Raw genomic sequence first — 19,943 nt, forward strand, 5'->3', positions numbered from 1 at the left:
CTAAATGGGGGTTTTATAGTTCATCGCTGCTTAGCTTTATTGTGAAGATCATGAGTCAATAGATATGAAGAACGAGGCACAGGTAAACTCTTCACAATGTCATTATTCTTAACGGTAATTTTTTGCAGTTCAATTGACTTAAGTGCACATATTTTTAGAATATTGAGAGAATTGACTGGTTTCATCAGTTGAAGTCCCAAACATGCTGATAAAATATATCTCACCTTGTCATATTTAATCCTAAAGCACATAAAAATCATCCTTAACATTCAAAATGTTTGCTGCAGGTTTTTTTTTCCTTTATCATCACCTGAAATTATATAAAACACAGTCACTCAGTTTTTCCTTAAATTATAAATCACTATGAAAAAATTCCAGTTTCCAAAAATAATACATGGGTTATAATTCAGTATGTATGTTCATGTGCTATTTCCTCTGAATCCTAATTGTTAATGCTAATTGCTAAAGTTAATGCTAATCATAATTCTAATGCTAATTACTCATCATTCTAAAACTAAAATTTATTTCCTAAAAGTTCAAAATAATTCTAAAACAGTGAATTCCTTTTGTAGTGGATGACTTGTTCATGTCTGAGTTTGCAAGAGTAGTTTCCATTGCCCACTTTGTGTCTTCCCATACACTTTTGTTGCAACATGGATGAAGTGACACCAAAAGAATACTCATAATGTAGACAGGGACTCATGGCCCAAATGATGGATCAGCTGTATTTGTGGCTAAATGGTAGGCATAGACTACCCACAACCAGAACTGTGATATTTTGAAGATGGGGGTGATGCCACCTATAATAAAGATTTATTTAATAAAGATACTAATTGAAACATATCTCAGGTAGTATGTTCACACACACACCAGACTAGGGTATGTTTACCTGCAACATAGCATGATACGCACGCCTAGGTGTTGTTATGTGTATCATGTAGCACAATAACATCTGCTGGCATCATCTTGTCTAAGGTATTTAAGAAATTATGGATGTTAAATGATCAATTTTACTTAAAAACATTCTAGAATAGATTAGTTGCTAGGCATCAGTGCCAAAGTAACTGTTAAATGTTTTCTTCCAACTTTTAGAAGTTCACTTTCTAAAAATCAACCCATATATTGTTATGTTAATTGTGAATATGTAATCATTTTATTTGGAAAATTTTAGGTCACAGCAGAGCCATCAGGGGTTCAATGCAAGGGTATATTACGACCTCTCCATATTTCACCTTCATGGGGCTGTTCAACAGAAGGGATATCTCTGTCTTTTTTGCCATAATCTCTATCATCTTTTTCACCATGCTGATGAACAATAGCGTCCTGATCTTCCTGAGCTGTACTGACTCATGCCTCCACACCCCCATGTACTTCCTGCTTAGCAACCTCTCCTTGATTGACATGATGTACATCTCAAGAAGCTACCCAAGAAGCTGGTTGATTACCTGCTGGGTCAAAAGACAATGTCCTTTGTGGGATGCACAGCTCAGCATTTCCCCTACCTCTCCCTTGTGGGAGCTGAGTTCTTCCCGCTGGGCCTCATGGCCTATGATCACTATGTGGTCATCTTCCATCCTTTCTGCTATCCTGTCCTCATCAGCCAATGGGTCTGTTGGATGATCCCAGCAGGTTTCTGATTTGGGGGGTCTTTGGATGGCTTTCACGTAACCCACATCACCATGAGCTTCCCCTTCTGCAATTCTCAGGAGCTTAACCATTTCTTCTGTGAGGCATCTGCAGTCCTGAAGTTGGTGTGTGAAGACACAGCTCTGATGAGACAGTGATGTATGTGTGCTGTGTTTTGATGCTGCTGATTCCTTTCTCTGTGGTGATCGCCTCCTATGCCCAAATTCTGACCACAGTTCACCATATGAGCTCAATGAAAGAAAGGAAGAAAGCATTTACCACCTGCTCATCTCAAATGATATCAGTGACCTTGTTCTATGGGGCCACCATGTATGCTGCCACATTCTTACCACAGGCCAGGCCAGGCCAGGACAAAGTCTTCTCTGTGTTCTACACCATCCTCATGCCCATACTGAACATCTTCGTCTATAGTCTGAGGAACAAGGTTGTGACAGGTGCTCTCAAGAGGGCACTGGGCAGATTCAATGGTACATGAAGAGGGTCAGGGGATGTATTTTGACAGTTGGCTTCTTCTCACATAGCTGGTGAATGGAAGCCTCTGTGAGCAGTGTGGCCATGTTCTCAATGAAGGATTAAACAGGAGGGTAGCGTTCAACTGTGCAGATAAAACAAAAAGTCAATATAAAAGATGTATCCTCTTGGTTTCTTTTATCTCTTCTTTCCTTTCTTATGTCTTCCCTTTCTCCTCCCCTATTCACAAATATTCAAAATAAATGTCCAATTGTTTTCAGAAACACAAATTAAAATTTCTTGCTTGGCAATTTTATCTTTTAGAGGTAAAATAAATTGCATGCAATTTTTTTTTTGAGGAAGATTAGCCCTGAGCTAACTGCTGCCAATCCTCCTATTTTTGCTGAGGAAGACAGGCCCTGAGCTAACATCCGTGCCCATCTTCCTCTACTTTATGTGTGGGACACCTACCACAGCATGGTGTGCCAAGTCGTGCCATGTCTGCACCTGGGATCCAAAGCGGCAAACCCCGGGCCACTGAAGCAGAGCATGCAAACTTAACTGCTGCACCACCAGGCCGGCCCCTACATGCAATTTTAAATGACATGGATCTTGTTGAGGAGTGCAGGAGGGAAGATGTTACTTTTTGTGTATGTGATCCCATGCTGTAATCTGGCTTACCACAAAGGATAAGAGAAAGATCATCTTTTCTATGTGTTAGAATAATACTCTGACACAGTCTTTCAGGAAGATGGTTGGGTAGCTACCTATGTGTTCTAATTTGTCTGGTGGTAGGCAGAGTCACTGAACATGATTTCCTCAAAAAGCCATTGTACTTACTAGAATCATCAGGTGTTTTTTTTAAAAAAAATTATGAAGAAATGCAGTATTTAACTTTTGTTTCTTTGTAACACATTTGTGAAAAATCTACAGGTAAGATAAAATTGATGGATGCGAGTGAAGGATGTTGCCCTAGACAAGACAATGTGAGAGCACTGAATGCCTGAGAGGGTTTCTAAGATGTTTGAGAAACACACAGACATATGGGTTGGGAGGATAGTAAAATTAATTTTCAAATATATCACAGTCATCAAAGTTAAGCATATATGCCGGGTAATAGAAATTAACTCATGGTTCAAATCCATGATGCCCAGTGATCCTGGAATTGAGGAAAAAATGGATGTGGTAAATCATGTTTCATGTCCTATTTGATTATATAAGGAGTTCATCGAGGACCAAAGGGGTGACTTTATTAAATTATTAATGATTATAATTATAATCATATAGATCAATCTGTCTAAAACTTAATATTTACATGCCCTATCAGGTTTATCATCCACTAACAACCTCATAAAAAAATGAAGCACTTATTCTGAGTTCTAATTTATACAGATGAGAACAGTGGAGGTCAGAGACATAAGGGACTTCTGTAAGGTAAACGTTTTAATTAATGCCCTAGACCACAGGATTTCAAGGAATGTGTTTGCAAGGGCACTGCATCTTTCAGATACAGCTTCCTCATTCATTCATCATAGCCGTGAGCTAGATAGTCAAACTACCTGCATGTAAGAAGTTTATATTCCAATGGGAGAAAGACAATGAAAATAAAAAGTAAAAGAACAAATAAGCAAGCAAACAACTTATATTACAACTACAATGTGTGTAGCAGCAATGACTAAAGTAAAGTTGGTACTTTACTTACATTGCAGTAAAAAGCCATTGATGAATTTCAAGTAAAGGAAAGCCAGATCATGACTAATTTGCTGAGGATGTTACTCTGGCTGCTTTATAGCAAATGGAGTGTAGGTAAAAGCATTAAAGTAAGAAGACCTCTTTGGAGGCTTTTCATGGGTTCTGAGGAGAGAGGCTCCTGGCATATGTTAGAGTTTTAGGAGTGAAAATGATAAGAAGTACTATAACTGAGGATATACTATTAAGGCACAGATAATAGAAGTTGATGATGAGTAGAATGTGGGGTGTGAGAAAAATAGGAGAATCAAGAAGAGCCCCCACTTGTTGGGGCTAAGCAATTAAGTGGATGGTAGATATTTTTGTTAAACGATAGTAAAGCAAGGTTCGTGCACAGAATTAAGTTTTTTTGAGCATGTTAAGTTGGAAATGTCTATTGAATATCTAAGTGAAAATGTCAGATAAGAAGCTAGATATTTTTGTCTGGATAACTTTTGAGTTGTTAGGTGTGAAGATAGGTTTTAGGAGTCATTGGTATGCATCTGGATGTAAATACAGGGGATTAGATTAAAGAGATCAACTAGGAAGGAACTGTGTAGATAGAGAAGAAAAGAACTGAAGAACTGGGACAAGGGAAATTAAGAGATGGCAGTAAAAGGATGGAAAAGATCTAGAAAACTCGAAGGATCGATGGTGCAATAGAAATCTATAAAAAACAGTATTTCTAATACAAGAGAGGTGTCCACAATGTGAAATACTGGGTATAGTTCAAATATTGTGAAACAGAAAGTTGATCACCTGAGTAGGCATGCTAATAGTCCATTTTGTTCTCCACAGAGGAGTTTCAATGAAGTGATGGAGAAGAACACCCTATGAAGTAGATTAAAGACAGAAAGAGTTTTATGAATTGGAGAAAACTAGAGGAATTTTCTCTGAATATCAGAAGAAAGATGAACTTATATATGGAGAGTTATGTGTGGTTAAAGGAAGATTTTTATTTTTTCAATATAGATAATGTTAACACTTTTTTCAATTTTAACAAGAAAAGTCTGATGTTGAAGGAGGAATCAGTGATTCTAGAAAGAGAGGGATGTTTCGAGAAGAAGACCTATGAATCGGGTGCAAGAGGTTATGGAATCCCATTGGAAGTCTGTACTTTGGAGGGGAGCAGAAACACTTCCTCATGAAAAACAAGGATAAATGCAATAAGTTGGGATACAAGAAAATAGAATATCTTCAAATATGTTGCCTCATTTTCATTATTTCTGTCACCTAATCCCTCACTGTTTTGAAGCCACCTGACTATTTCTTGATTGTTTTAACATATGCTTAACAGATGGATTGCTGTGGTTGTGCAGACGCTATCTACTAGAGCTAAGTTTTTGTTTGAAATAATTGACCATTTCATTTAACTGTTTAAACTGGTTTAGTCTACGAGATTAATTTAAGTAGATGCACATTAAAAATTTTAAATCCCACCAATTATAAATTTCATAAAGTTTTGACACCTTTCCTTTCTGTTTTGACCAGTCTCATTCACTGGGGTCTTACAGCAAAGCTCATATACTCCGAAGTCCAACTACAGTGCTATTTGCTTAGAGTTTCTAGATTTCTGACTTCCTGAAACTAGTGTCATTACAGAGGACTATGATGCATGGCAACACTAATGATGCATGTCAACAACCAGATGAAGTGATACATAGGGTGGGTCTCAAGCAAAGGAGCTTCTGTCATTATGGAGCTTGGGCCCTAGCACAGTGGTATGTGGAAGTGTTCTGGTTCCCCAATGTGGCAGCTCTCTGAAAAAACTAGTCCAATGAACTGTCCTTGGGGGTTTTATGGAGGCTTCATTATGTAACCATGGTTGACTGTCATTGGCCATTGGCAATTGATTCAACCTCAAGCCCTCCTCTCCTCTTCAAAAATCAGGGGGTAGTACTGAAAATTCTAATTCTCTGATCATCTGACTGGTTTTCCTGGCAGCCAGCCCCCACCCTTGGGTGCTTCCAAAAGTCATCTCATTCACATAAGAAAAGGACAACTATTATTCTAAAAACAGGAAATTCCAAGGGTTTTGAGAGCTGTATGCCAGGAACTGTGGATGACTATCAAATATATTTGAGAAATATATATTTTGGTTATCCAATTGACCAAATAAATATTTATTATAAGCCACAAGATTTCACCACCCAATTTGGTTTTAATATCTGTTTATCTGATTCCGATAAGGTTGAGTACTTTTTATTGGTTTGCCAGTCATTTAGATTTCCTCTTTTGTAAATTGCCTATTCAAGTCTTTTACCCATTTGTTATTAAATTTCTGCCTTTTTAATAGATACACAAGAATTTTTAAATAAATGTGCTGGATATTTTGTTTTTAGTTTGTTATATGATATTCTAGTTTGTGACTTATCCTTGTATTTAAATCGTTTGTAGATACATGGAATTATCGATATTTTTCTTTATGCTATCTTTTTTTGTCTTGTTTAAGTAATTCTTCCAGATCCTGAAGTCACTGAAGATATTATATCCTATCTTCTAAAAATTTCATAGGTTTTTCATTTTTCACATTTTCATCTTTACACAACTAGAATAGATTTGTGGTGTATGAGAGGCAAAATTTCCATTTTCCATATGTACCTATTTTCCCAGCAAAATGTACTGATAATCTCCTCCTTTGTTTCTGATCTGCAGTGACATCTCTGTCCCTTTTGCAATCACACTTTTCAAAAGCTTTCTCTATTCTTGATGTCCCCAATTCCTACCCTTCCATTTTTTTTTCATGTGCCAGCTCTATTGAGAATTTGTGCCTATTGCTTCAGTGACCTCTATATGGATCAATTCAATAATTAATTCTCAGGTTTCATTGCATTTGATCCATCAGCAGCACTTGAACATCAACTGAGAATGCGTATGTTTTGTTTGCTTTTGTTCATTTGGCTTCAAGTGTCCTATATTGCAATGATTTTATTCCTAGATTACTGTTTGTTTGTTTTTTTTTAAATCTCTAATTTTATTTCTGGTGTCATTTCCTCAGGGTCACGTCTTAATATTGCAGTGCACCCATCTCAGTTACTGGCCCTCTTCTCATATTTTCTATACCTATTCCCTGGTAAGCTCACTTAGGCTTTTGGTTTATCCATATAATATCTGTATAGCAATGACTCTGTTACTGAAACCAAAGTGAGTTCACCTCCTTGTGAGTTAAATCACACTCTTCACCAGAAGTAGTTGCCTCACAAAGTAAAGTATATGTGCGGCAATTGGAGACCATGTAGAATCATTTCCAAAGTCATGGCGTCCCCAAACAAAGGGAAGCAAGGACATTTATCTCAGATGGGGAATGACTATTCAAAAGGGAGAGGTGCGTATTTGCTTGCACAAGCTCAGTTGGAAAACATGATTCCATATACACTGCAGGCTACTGTAATAAGGCCTAGACTCCTCCTGGAGGGACCAGAGCATTAAATAAGGCAAAAATCATAGGCATAGTTCTTGTGGTGAGCTTGGTCTGATTCAGGGTGGTTAGTGATTGCATCTCCTTAACAAAACAAAAGGAAAAAAAAAACAATTTGGAAAAACAGTTAAACACTTTCAAACACACCCTTGAGTTCCTCAGGCATCTGGGCAACTAGTCAGTGACAACTCCAGTCCAGACTTCTTCCTGCACTCTATACCCATCCATCCAACTACTTACCTAATATGGCCACTTGGATTTTGAATTGTCTTCTCTAATGTTCTATTCACCAAATTTGAAGAGTATATAGACTTCCCTATGCCCAGTGAAGTCAGCTCCTCCCTTCCAGTTGCTCTATGTGAGCTCTCGGTGCTATCCTGACACTTTTTCTTCTCTTGATACCATATCCAATCAGTGAGCAAACCTTGCTGGCTCTGTTTTCAGACTATATCTACTCTCTAGCCATTTCTGAAATTGGCTCCGGCTTTGTCTTAGTCCCCTAAGGGATATTTCCACAGCAGCAGCTAAGGTGAAAATACATCAGAGGATGTCACTTCTGTGATTAAGACCCTGCTATGGCTTGCCATGTCTCAGTTTATTGAAGATATAATTCCTCATCTTTTGACTTCCTTTATTTTCTGTTGAGAAATCAGCTCTCAATTTAACTGTCACTACATTAGGTAATTTCTTTCCTGTGTAGTTCATTTTGAAATTTTCTCTTTGTCTTTGATGTACAATTTCTCTGTAAGTTGTCTATCTGTGAGTATCTTTGTATTTATTCTGCTGGGTATTTATTAGGTATCTTTCATAAGTATATTGATGTCTGTTGACAGTTCTGGAAAATTGTTGGTGATTATCACCTACAGATCATTGACCAGGGCCCTGGCAATTTGTTCAAGTGACATATATTTTTGTAACATAAACCATGCTTCCTTTTGCAAATTTGCAAAAGATATTTTAACTATGAACTAACCCCATTTACATTTTTATATATTATATATATTAAGAATAGTCCACAGACTTGCTTCTGGCTCTGATGCTTCAAGCATTTTAAAATTCATTTGTAACCTCAAGGGAACATAAATATCCAAAACAATTTTGAAAATTAAACGCAAAGTTGAAGAACACTTTCCAATTTTACTCAAAATGTATCAAAGCCCAAAATGTAAGGGCTAAACTCTTAAAAGAAAACAGAGGAAATCTTTATGAGATTTGATTTGGCAAAGATTTCTTGGATATGAAACCAAAATCACAGGCAAAAAAAAGAAAAGATAAATAAGTTGGACTAAATCATATTTTCAAATGTTTGGGGGGCAGCCTGGTGGTGCAGCGGTTAAGTGCTTCTTGGCAGCCAGGGGTTCAGCGGTTTGGATCCCGGGTGTAGACTTGGCACCACTTGGCAAAAGCCATCCTGAGGCAGGTGTCCCACATATAAAGTAGAGGAAGATGGGCATGGATGTTAGCTCAGGGTCAGCCTTCCTCAGCAAATAGAGGACTGGCAGTAGTCAGTCAGATTTCAGACCGAATAATCCATCTTCCATGACCTATCCCATAAAATTAACCCCACCATATTTTCCATTATAAGAAAAGTTGGAAGCAACGTGAATGTCAACCAATTGAGGAATAAGTAAGTGCATGTTAAATCACTTAACCTTAACAATATTCTTTGTAAAGACTGCATACCTACATGAAAAAGATATACTTAATGGTATTTCATAGTATATATATTAAAAATTTGAAAGTATACTTAGATAAAGAATTATGTATAGACATAGAAAGAGTTATTACATGAGGGCATGGAATATTCAAGTTGATTCCTTTCTATTTTCTTATTTTCCAAATATTCTTTGATGTTGCTATATTGCTTTGTAATTGTTTTGTTTTTTTATTCATTTATTTTTTCTCAGGAAGATTAGCCCTGAGCTAACATCCACTGTCAATGCTCCTCTTTTTGCTGAGGAAGATTGGCCCTGAGCTAACATCTGTGCCCATCTTCTTCTACTTGTATATGGGACATCGGTCACAGCATGGCTTGATAAGTGGTGCATAGGTCTGCTCCCAGGAACTGAACCAGCAAACCCCAGGCCACCAAAGCAGACTACATGAACTTAACCACTATGCCACCAGCCTGGCCCTCTTTTAATTTATTAAATGCAGGGCATGAGTCAACACTGACAGAATGGGAGGAAAATGCTTTTAAAATCTGAGGAATTATGGAACTGCTGAAAGCTCCCTTTCTCTTTGTGAAGAATGCTGGGAGATGGCTAGGGCCTCATTAGTGAGTTTCAGCGCCAGGACTATTCATGAGGATGAAAGCTAAGGTTATTTGTGCCCTGAAAGAGAGGTTTTGGGGCCCATTTGTCCCTCGTGGGATTTACCATTCCCTGTGGACCAAGGCAGTTACTGTGCTTGGACTCCAGTAACCATATAGCATCCTCTGAATTTATGGTGAAAAGAATGAACAGAGCCCTCCAAGGAGCTTGCTGTTAGTACACTTCTGATGGGAAGGGCTGAGTGGGCATTTCCCTCTCTCTTCATTATCGGGATTGCTGCTGAATGCTTGCTTTTAATTTCCCCAGGGGTTTAACACAGTGAGGAGGAAAAGAAGAGAAACAGAACACAGATATCCATCAGGAAAACAGCTAATAAAAGCCCTGATGTGAAACTAGCAATACTTCAAGAATGAAAAAGCTGAAAAGTATATAAGGATGTAATGTGGGTCTCATCAATAAAAAGCTGGCTGGTAATATATATTTATAGTTATAGATGAATTTCTCGTGAACTAGCCAAAGGGCTTCAGGTTCCGTCACTTCCACTGAACTCTTCTCTGCTGGTTATGCCATTTGCATATTCTCCATTGTATACTAGCTGGGTGAAAACCCCAGAGATTCTAATCAAATCCACTTGCAAAGTGCACCTGTGGCAAAACATATAAGCGTTCTTATTTGCTTCAATACTAGGTTCCTTGAAGGCAGAGACCATATCTTATACATTCCTCTAGGTCCTTTCATAACTTAAAAGTTTGATTCACACAGTGTTCCCCAGGAAATATATGTGGAGTGAATGAATTGATATCTACTTAGGATTATTTTAAAAACAGTATAGAGTGATTAGACTGCCACTTGTTAACTAGAGTCATGTGACTCTGAGACAGTCTCTTTATCTGTTTAGATCTCATTTTGTATCTGTTGAATGGATAAAGTAATTGTGTAGTGTTTCATAAGGTTGTTGGGGAAAGTAAATCAATTAAGATTTATGTACCACTAAGCACTCTGTTATTTATGTTTTCTTACTACTATTTGCCAATGAATGCATATAGAGGCAGCACTGTCACTTTTCCTAGTTTGCTATTATACTTGATTTTTTTGCTCAATTCTTTGTAAATTGGATTGTATTCGATTCTAGGGGACTTGGTTAGATGGAGCTTTTTGGAGCAACCATATTCAGGAAAGGGGAAGCTCCAAGACTAGTGATGTCCAGTACAAATCTGATGGACACCACAAAAGTAATTTTAAATTCCCTAGTAGCCACATTAAATGTCTAAAAAGAAGAAGATAAAAGTGATTGTAATCTATGTCATTTAACCAAATATATACAAAATATTATAATTTTAGCATGTAGTCAATATAAAATTATAATGAAATATATCGCATACTGTATTTACACTGTCTTTGATTCTCAATGCAATTTGTACTTACAGGAAATCTCCCTACAGAACAGGCATGTTACAGAGCCTCAAAAACCTCATGTGACTTGTGGCTACTATACCTGACAGTGCAGAACTATATGATGCTAATATAAGCTCTTTTCCCAAATAATCTACTAGTTTATAAGTGTGGTAAAAGATTATTTAACTAAAGAGCTACATATGCATAATTAAACTTCAGGTTTAAGCATAAACATCTCTCTTTTGGAAGATGATGTCCTCAGGTATTATTTAAATCAGGTTTTCTCACTCATTTTTCCATTAAAAAGTTATTCATTGGAGTGACATCAGCATCATGGTGGAATGAGCTCTCCCCTCTAAGATACAATGAAAAGGACATTCAAATACCAACAGAAGACATTCACACAACACAAAAGATGTCTGAGAGACACACTCAGCCATACATTGGAAGGTGGACATGCAGAAAATCCCCAGAGGAAATGGAATGAGGTAAGGAGATCTCCTCTCCTTCCCCCAAATGCAGTGACCCTCGGCTCCAGACCATGTAGCTTTGAGAGAAGTGGGAGGGACAACACTGTGCAGGAACATCATCACTCTCCAAGCTTCTTCACAGCCTGTGAGAAAGCCCCACACAGAGGTGACTAAGCTGTTGTGGTGGTGGCTTCATAAATCTACCACCCAAGGAGAACAGATAGTGAGGGCACAGTTAGAATACCCCCAGGATCACACAGGTGAAAGAAAGCACTCCTGCCCTCAACTGGCACTCCAGTTAAGTCAGTCATCCAGATCACCACACAGATAGAAAAGCAGTCAGCAGCTGGAGAGAACAAGCCACAACTCACAGCAGGTTCAGAATACAGAGGTCTTAATACCCACCCAGTGGAGGCAGGTGAAAGCTGTGGCCAGATGCTATCACTATGTGGAGGTACAAATCCATGCCATCAAGCAGTATGAAAAATATATTAAATCTCCAGACCAGAAGGAAACTAACAAGTACCCAGAAATCAATCCTGAAGTCATAGAAATTTGTATTCTAATTGACAGAGAATTCAAAATAGCTATCATAAAAAACTCAATGAGTTACCAGAAAATACAGATGCACAGTTCAATGAAATCAGTAATTTCTTCACAAAAGAGATTAAACTATAAAGAAGAACCAAAAAAAATGTTGGAGATGAAAATAACAAAGAATGGGGTAAAAATCTGGACTCCCTAAACAATTGTGCTGACATTATGGAGAAGCAAATGAGCAGTCATGAGGACAGAAATATGGAAGTGCTTCAGATGGAGGAGGAGAGAGAACTAAGACTAAAAAGAAAGGAAGAAGTTAACTGAGAAATTGCTGACTCAATTAGGAAATCCAACATAAGGATTCTAGATATTGAAGAGGGAGAAGAGAAGGAGAATGTAGCAGAAAGCTTGTTCAAAGAAATAATAGCTGAGAACTTCCCAAACCTGGGGAAGGAGCTGGAAATACAAGTGAAAGAAGTTAATAGATCTCCTAACTATATCAATGTAAAAAGACCTTCTCCAAGGAATATAGTAGCAAAGCTTGTAAAAGTAAATGAGAAATAAAAAAAATATTAAGCGCAACAATACAGAAGAAAGTAACTTACAAAAGACTCCTATCAGGTTTCACCAGATTTCTTAGCAGAAACTTTACAGGCTAGGAGTGAGTGGAATGATATATTTAAAATTCTGAAAGACAAAAACTTTCACCCAAGAGCACTCTATCCACTAAAAAATTTCCTTCAGATATGATGGAGAAACAAAAGTTTTGCAGATAAACAAAAGCTAAGGAAGTTCCTGGCCACAAGACTCCCACTACAAGAAATGCTCAAGAAGGCACTCATACCTGAAACAAAGGGAGGGGTTACAAAGCCTTGAGAAAGGAGATAAATTGGTAGAAAAAATCAGAAAATTGCAGTTCTCTAGCTGAACAGGTTAGCAAAACTTACTTATGACGTTAAAGATAAAGGAGGGAAAAACACTCAAAATACATATAATCTCATCATTTTAATCACAAATTCACAAAAGAAGATGGAATAATTCATGACATAATAACTTAGAAGAGGAAGAGGAAAGACATGGAATTCACTTAGTCTAAGGAAACAAGAAAGTATCAAAAGATGGACTATCTCATCTATGAGATTTTTTACACAAACCTCATGGTAACTACTAGACAGATAAACAGAAGAGAGAGACAAATGATAAATAAAGAGAAAACTAAGAAAGTCATCATAGAAAACCACCTAACTGAATTTGTAGTCCAAAATACATAGGACGAGAAACAAAGGAAATGCAGAAGAACTGGGAAACAAGAGATAAAATGGCAGCATTAAACCCTTATATCTCAATAGTCACTTTAAATGTAAATAGATTGAATTCTCCAATCAAAAGAGAGAGAGCGGCAGGATGGCTTAAAAGACAAGACCCAACAATATTCTGCCTCCCAGAAACACACCTCAGCTTCAAAGACAAACACAGGATTAGAGAGAACGGATGGAAGACAACACTTCCAGCTAACGGCAAACAAAAAAGAGCAGTTATTGCCATATTTATATCTGACAAAGCATACTTCAAGATAAAACAGGTAATGAGAGACAAAGAGGAGCAGTATATAATACTAGGGACACTCCCCCAAGAAGACATACGCTCAGATATATATATATACATACACCCAACACAGGATCACCAAGGTACATAAAGAAACTATTAACAAACCTAAAAGAAAATATTAACAACACCACAATAATCATGGGGGATCTCAGCACTCCACTTACATCAATGGGTAGATCATCCAGACAGAATGTTAACAAGGAAATAGTGGATTTAAATGAAAAACTAGACCAGATGGATTTGACATATATAGAGAGAGCACTCTATCGAAAAACAGCAGAATACACATTCTGCTCACATGCACAAGGAATATTCTCAAGGATAGACTATGTATTGGGAAACAAGGCAAGCCTCAATAAATTTAAGATTGAAATCCTATCTAGCATCTTTTCCAAACATGATGCCATGAAAATGGATATCAACTACACGAAAAAAGCTGGGAAAGGGACAAATATGTGGAGACTAAACAATATGCTACTGAACAACAAATGCATCATTGAAGAAATTAAAGAGATACCAAAAATTATTTGGAAAGAAATGCAAATGAAAAGACAGCATACCAACTAATATGGGATGCAGCAAAAGCAGTCCGAAGAGGGAAAATCATAGCAATACAGGTCCATCTTAATGAAGAAGAAATATCTCAAATATTCAATCTAAAACTACACTACCAGAATTAGAAAAAGAACAAACAAATCCCAAAGTAAGCAGAAGGAGGGAAATAATAAAAATGAGAGAAGAAATAAATGAAATTTAACCAAAAATACAGTAGAAAGGATCAATGAAACAAAGAGCTGGTTCTTTGAGAAGTAAACGAAATTGACATGAGCTTAGCCAATCTCTCTAAGAAAAAAAGAGAGAAGACTCAAATAAATAAAATTAGAAATGAAAGAGGAAAATTGAATTGATACCACAGAAATTCAAAAGATTATAAGAGAATACTATGAAAAACTATATGCAAACAAATTGTGCAATCTAGAAGAAGTGGATATATTCTTAGACTCATACAACCTTCCAAAACTGAACCAAGAAGAAATGGATAATCTGAATAGACCAGTCACATGTAAAGAGATTGAAACAATAATCCAAAACTTCCCCCAAAATAAAATTCATGACCAGCTGGCTTCTGTGGAGAATTCTGCCAAACATTCAAAGAAGATGTAATACCTATCCTTTTCAAACTCTTCCAAAAAATTGAGGAAGATGAAATATTTCCTAACATATTCTACAAGGCCAACATCACTCTGATCCCAAAGCCAGACAAGGAAAAGACAAAGAAGGAAAATTGTAGGCCAATAACTCTGATGAATATAAATGCAGAAATTGTCAACAGAATATTGATAAACCAAATACAGCAATATACTAAGATCATAACATGATCAAGTGGGATTTATACCAGGGACACAGGGATGGTTCACCATATGTAAATAAATCAATGTGATACACCAAATTAACAAAATGAGGAATAAAACCCACTTGATCATCTTAATAGAAGCAAAGAAAGCATTTGACAAGATCCAACATCCATTTATGATAAAAACCCTCAATAAAATGGGTATAGAAGGAAATTACCTAAACATCATAAAGTCCATTTATGAAAAACCCACAACCAACATCATACTCAGTGTGGGAAAGCAAAGTCATCCCTCTGAGAACAGGAACAAGGCAAGGGTACCCACTCAGACCCCTCTTATTCAACATAATACTGGAGGTTTTGGCCAGAGCAATTAACAAGTAAAACAAATAAATGTTATCCAAATTGGCAAAAAAGAACTGAAACTCTGTGTGTTTGCAAGATGGCATGATTTTTAATACAGAAATCCATAAAGAATGCATTGGAAAACTATTAGAAATAATCAACAACTACAGCAAAGTTGCAGGGTGCAAAATCAACTTACAAAAATGAGTTATATTTTTATATTCTAATAACAAACTGACAGAAATAGAACTCAAGAACACAATCTCACTTACAATCACAATGAAAGGAATAAAATATCTAGGAATAAATTTAACTAAGGAAGTGAAAGACCTGTACAATGAAAACTATTAGACATTACTGAAAGAAATCGATGCTGACATAAAAAAATGCAAACATATTGCATGCACATGGGTTTCAGGAATAAACATAGTTAAAATGTCCATACTGCTTAAAGCATTCTACAGATATAATGCAATCCCAATCAGAATCCCAATGACATTCTTCATAGACATAGAAGAAAAAATCCTAAAATTCATATGGGGCAACAAAAGACCCCAAATTGCTAAAGCAATCAAGAGAAAAAAGAACAAAGCTGGAGGCACCACAATCCCTGACTTCAAAACATACTACTAGCTACAGTAATCAAAACAGCATTACTACTGGCATGAAAACAGAGACACAGATCAATGGAACAGAACTGAAAGACCAGAATTAAAACCACACATCTATGGACAGTTAATCTTAAAGCAAGGTGCCAAGAACACACAATGGAGAAAGGAAAGTTTCTTCAATAAATGGTGTTGGGAAAACTGGACAGCCACATGCAAAAAAAATGGAAGTAGACCATTATTTTTTTCAAACCCAGAAAAATAACTCAACATGGATCAAAGACTGGAAGGTAAGACCTGAAACCATAAAACTCCCAGAACAAAATATAGGCAATACACACTTTGACATAGGTCTTAGAAGGATCTTTTCAAATACCATGTCTCCTCGGGCAAGGGAAACAAAGGAAAAATAAAAAAGTGGGACTTAATCAGACCAAAGAGCTTCTGCAAAGGAAAGGAAACTAGGATCCAAATGAAAAGACAACTCACCAACTGGGAGAAAACATTTGCAAAATCATATATCTGACAAACAGTTAATCTCCATAATATATAGAGAACTCACACAAGTAAACAACAAAAAAACAGCCCAATGAAAAAATGGGCAGCGAATATGAACAAACATTTTTCCAAATAAGATACACAGTTGCCCAATAGGCAACATCACTAATAATCAGGGAAATGAAAATCAAAACTACATTAAACTCTCACCTTATACCCATTAGAATGTCTGTAATCACCAAGGCCCAAAGTAGCAAATGTTGGAGAGGTTGTGTAGAAAAAGGAAACCTCATACACTGCTGCTTGGAATATATATATATATATATATATATATATATACACACACACACACATATATACACGATGGAATACTACTCAGCCATAGAAAAAGACAAAATAATGCTATTCACACAGCGTGGCTGGACCTTGAGGGTATTATGTTAAGTGAAATAAGCCAGACAGAGAAAGATGATCACCATATGATTTTGCTTATTTGTGGAAGATAAACAGACACAAGGACAAAGAGAACAGTTTAGTGGTTACCAGGGGGAAGGAGAAAGGGGGTTGGGCACAAATGGTGAAGGGACACAGTTATATGGTGCCTGACAAATAATAATGTACAATTAAAATTTCACAATGCTATAAACTATTACAACCTCAATAAAATTATTTATTAATTATTGATTGCAACTCACTAATCATATTAATAAGGCATATGTTGTCAATCAGTTGATTTCTGCTAAAAGAAGGAAAATAACCACCATTTGACCATAAATATTTTTCCCTTGATTTTCTTCTTTCTCCTAATTCTTGGATTGCTTCTCAGAGATCACAGCTATTGTGTTTTATTCTTCAACATGAAATCATTATTTTCAAATCTCCGATACCTCATAAATATAAGCTAAGCACTCCAAGTTTACAATGTACAAATGAATCTAGAATATTGTGCATTAGGTAAAATCAGTCAAGGTTGTTATCTTTTCTTAGGGAAAATGTATACCCTGATAATGGTTTTCAAACTAAATTTCAGTTGTGAGAACTAGACCCCAGTGTAAGGATAGAAGAATATGGTGAGGATTCCCTGTCTTCCTGACCCACCAGTCTATCCCTATTCAGTCAAACAGATTCCAGTTTTATCTGTTTTATGTGTATCTCTCTCAGTATAAGATTGTGTTTGAGAAAAATAAACAAAGTAATTAATTAGTGTTCTTGATCAAAAGTCCATAAAATTGTTTCATCGTGACCTCTAAGTTAACAATAGCAAATCAAGCATATCATCCTTGGATGAATGGTTTGACTCAATACAATCCTGCTTAGGCTGTTCAGGCAAATTAAAAGTTCTGAGATTCATGAATGGCTGTGAGTCATACTTAGAACCCAAAGGTAAAGGCTAATTTCTCAAAGCAACTCATTAACTGGAATCAACCCCAGGAATTATAAGAAAAGAGGAGGAAATTAGACCATGAGATGTGATTAATTTGTATTGATTTGTGGTTGGCCACATCATAAGTTTTTAATCAAACCAAATATTTCCCTTTTGTGCTCAGCTTCACCCATCATATCCATCTCTCTTTTGTGTAACCTACAGAGAGACGCAGTGGGGCAATTATTCCACATATACGGACTCTGTCCTCCTTGGCTTGCTCAGCAACAACCATTTCCGCTGGCTTCTCCTTGCCCTCATCCTCCTGGGCTTTGTCATCTCCATAGCCAGCAACACTATCATGATCATTCACATCCACATGGACCCCAGCTTCCACATCACCATGTACATCCTGCTCAGCCAGCTCTCTTAAGGACACCATGTACATTTCCACCATGGTGCCCAAGATGCTGGTTGACCAGATGTTGTCCAGAGGGCCATTTCCTTTTCAGGATGCACTGCTCAGCACTTCCTCTACTTGACCTTGGCAGGAGCTGATTTCTTCCTCCCAGGACTCATGTCCTATGACCAGTACATTGCCACCTGCAACCCACTGTGCTGTCCTGTCCTCATGAGAAGCAAAGTCTGTTGCTTATGATGGCAGCTAGGCTAGCAGGGTCCATGGATGGCTTTCCGCTCACTCAAGTCACGTGTAGTTCCCCCTCTGTACCTCTCAGTAAATCAACCACTTCTGGGAGGTCCCTGCCCTTCTGAAGCTCTCCTGTATGGACACATCAGCATATGAGACAGCCATGTATGTGCTGCATCATGATGATCCCCATCACTTTCTCTATTATCTCAGCCTCTTACACAAGGATTCTGATCACTGTGTAGGATGACTAAGGCAGAGGAAAGGCAAAAGGCAGTGGCCACTTGTTCCTCACACATGGTGGTTGTCAGTCTCTTCTACGGGGCCACCATGTACATCTAGGTGCTGCCTCATTCTTACTATACCCCTGAGCAGGACAAAGCTGTGTCTGCCTTTTACATTATCCTCATTTCCTTGCTCAACCCACTCATTTACAGCCTTGGGAACAAGGATGTCACAGGGGCCCTACAGAAGGCTCTGGGGAGGTGCTTGTGCTCAGGAAGCGTAATGACCTTCTAAATAAACTGCATTTGCTGCTGGAGACTTGATGAAAAAGATACAGGACTTCATCATCACTTTTGGACTTAAATATTCTCCACCTGGAAAATTAATATGTCACCCGTATGCCAGCTACTGTGAGGCATTTTTGGGATTTTGAAAGCTGACTGTAGGACTTTGAGGATATGATCATCTTTTGAAAGCTATGAGAGTTCTGAACAATGGATGATTTTGGATAGAGTGGGAGTAAAGTTGGAGTTTCAGTAGTCACCTGTCTGCTTTCTACAAAGCTTGCATTCTACTGGAGACTATGCCATTGCAGGTTTCTTGCTAAGGTGTCATGACAAATAAATGCTCATCTCCAGCACTCCTCCAACTTTTCAGCACTGTCTTTAGACACTCTAAAAAATGATCACTTCAATGACATCAACTTGTCAAATATTATTTTGACTTTATTTCAAATGTCATTTTAATATCTAATTATTTTTTTCTGCAAATGTTGTTTTTGGCCTTCCAAAGTGTTTAATTCAATCAAGCCAGTATTAGCATCATAATTATTTGGAGAAAATTGGCCTGACTCTAAATAATTAGTCTCAACTGAATTCTATCAACATGGCTTTTAGACACAAGAATATACATCATATTTTGGAGGAGACCAGCACATTCATTTTTGCCCTGTTGGGTTTTGCTAAAATCATTCCAGAAGGATGCATTCAATTAAAAAATATGTGGCTCTGAGGTATTGGTAAACATGGATGGCTCCTTAGTTTTCTACTTCTCATTGTTGCAAACTCCTAATGATATAATTCAATAGAAGCAATCAGGTCAGTTTAAATCACATCTTTTTCACTGTATTTAAATTGTCTGATGGCATTGTATATTTCATTTCAAAGATTCTCATGTAAAAGAATGGCACTTTTTTGAGAGTTAAAGCTTATTTTATTCTTTTGGAATTCAATAGAAGCTCATGAATTCGTTCTACATTTTAAAATAGTACTTTAATTTAGCTTAATTTATTTAATCATTTGAATACTTGTATAATAACTAAGTATTTTTCTGAGGTAGAAAAAATTATTTTTCTCTCCTTTTTTCCATGCTT

General features: G+C 37.1%; 2 pseudogenes; both read left to right on the forward strand.

Moving 5' to 3' along the window:
* Window positions 1-1,302: 1,302 nt before the first annotated feature.
* LOC139081375 (olfactory receptor 2T1-like) lies at window positions 1,303-2,122 on the forward strand (annotated as a pseudogene).
* A 9,245-nt stretch (window positions 2,123-11,367) lies between these two features.
* On the forward strand, window positions 11,368-18,865 carry LOC139081376 (olfactory receptor 2T27-like; annotated as a pseudogene).
* The last annotated feature ends 1,078 nt before the right edge of the window (window positions 18,866-19,943 follow it).

This window comes from Equus przewalskii, unplaced genomic scaffold (assembly GCF_037783145.1).
Source record: "Equus przewalskii isolate Varuska unplaced genomic scaffold, EquPr2 contig_R1843, whole genome shotgun sequence".
Lineage (NCBI taxonomy): Eukaryota > Metazoa > Chordata > Mammalia > Perissodactyla > Equidae > Equus > Equus przewalskii.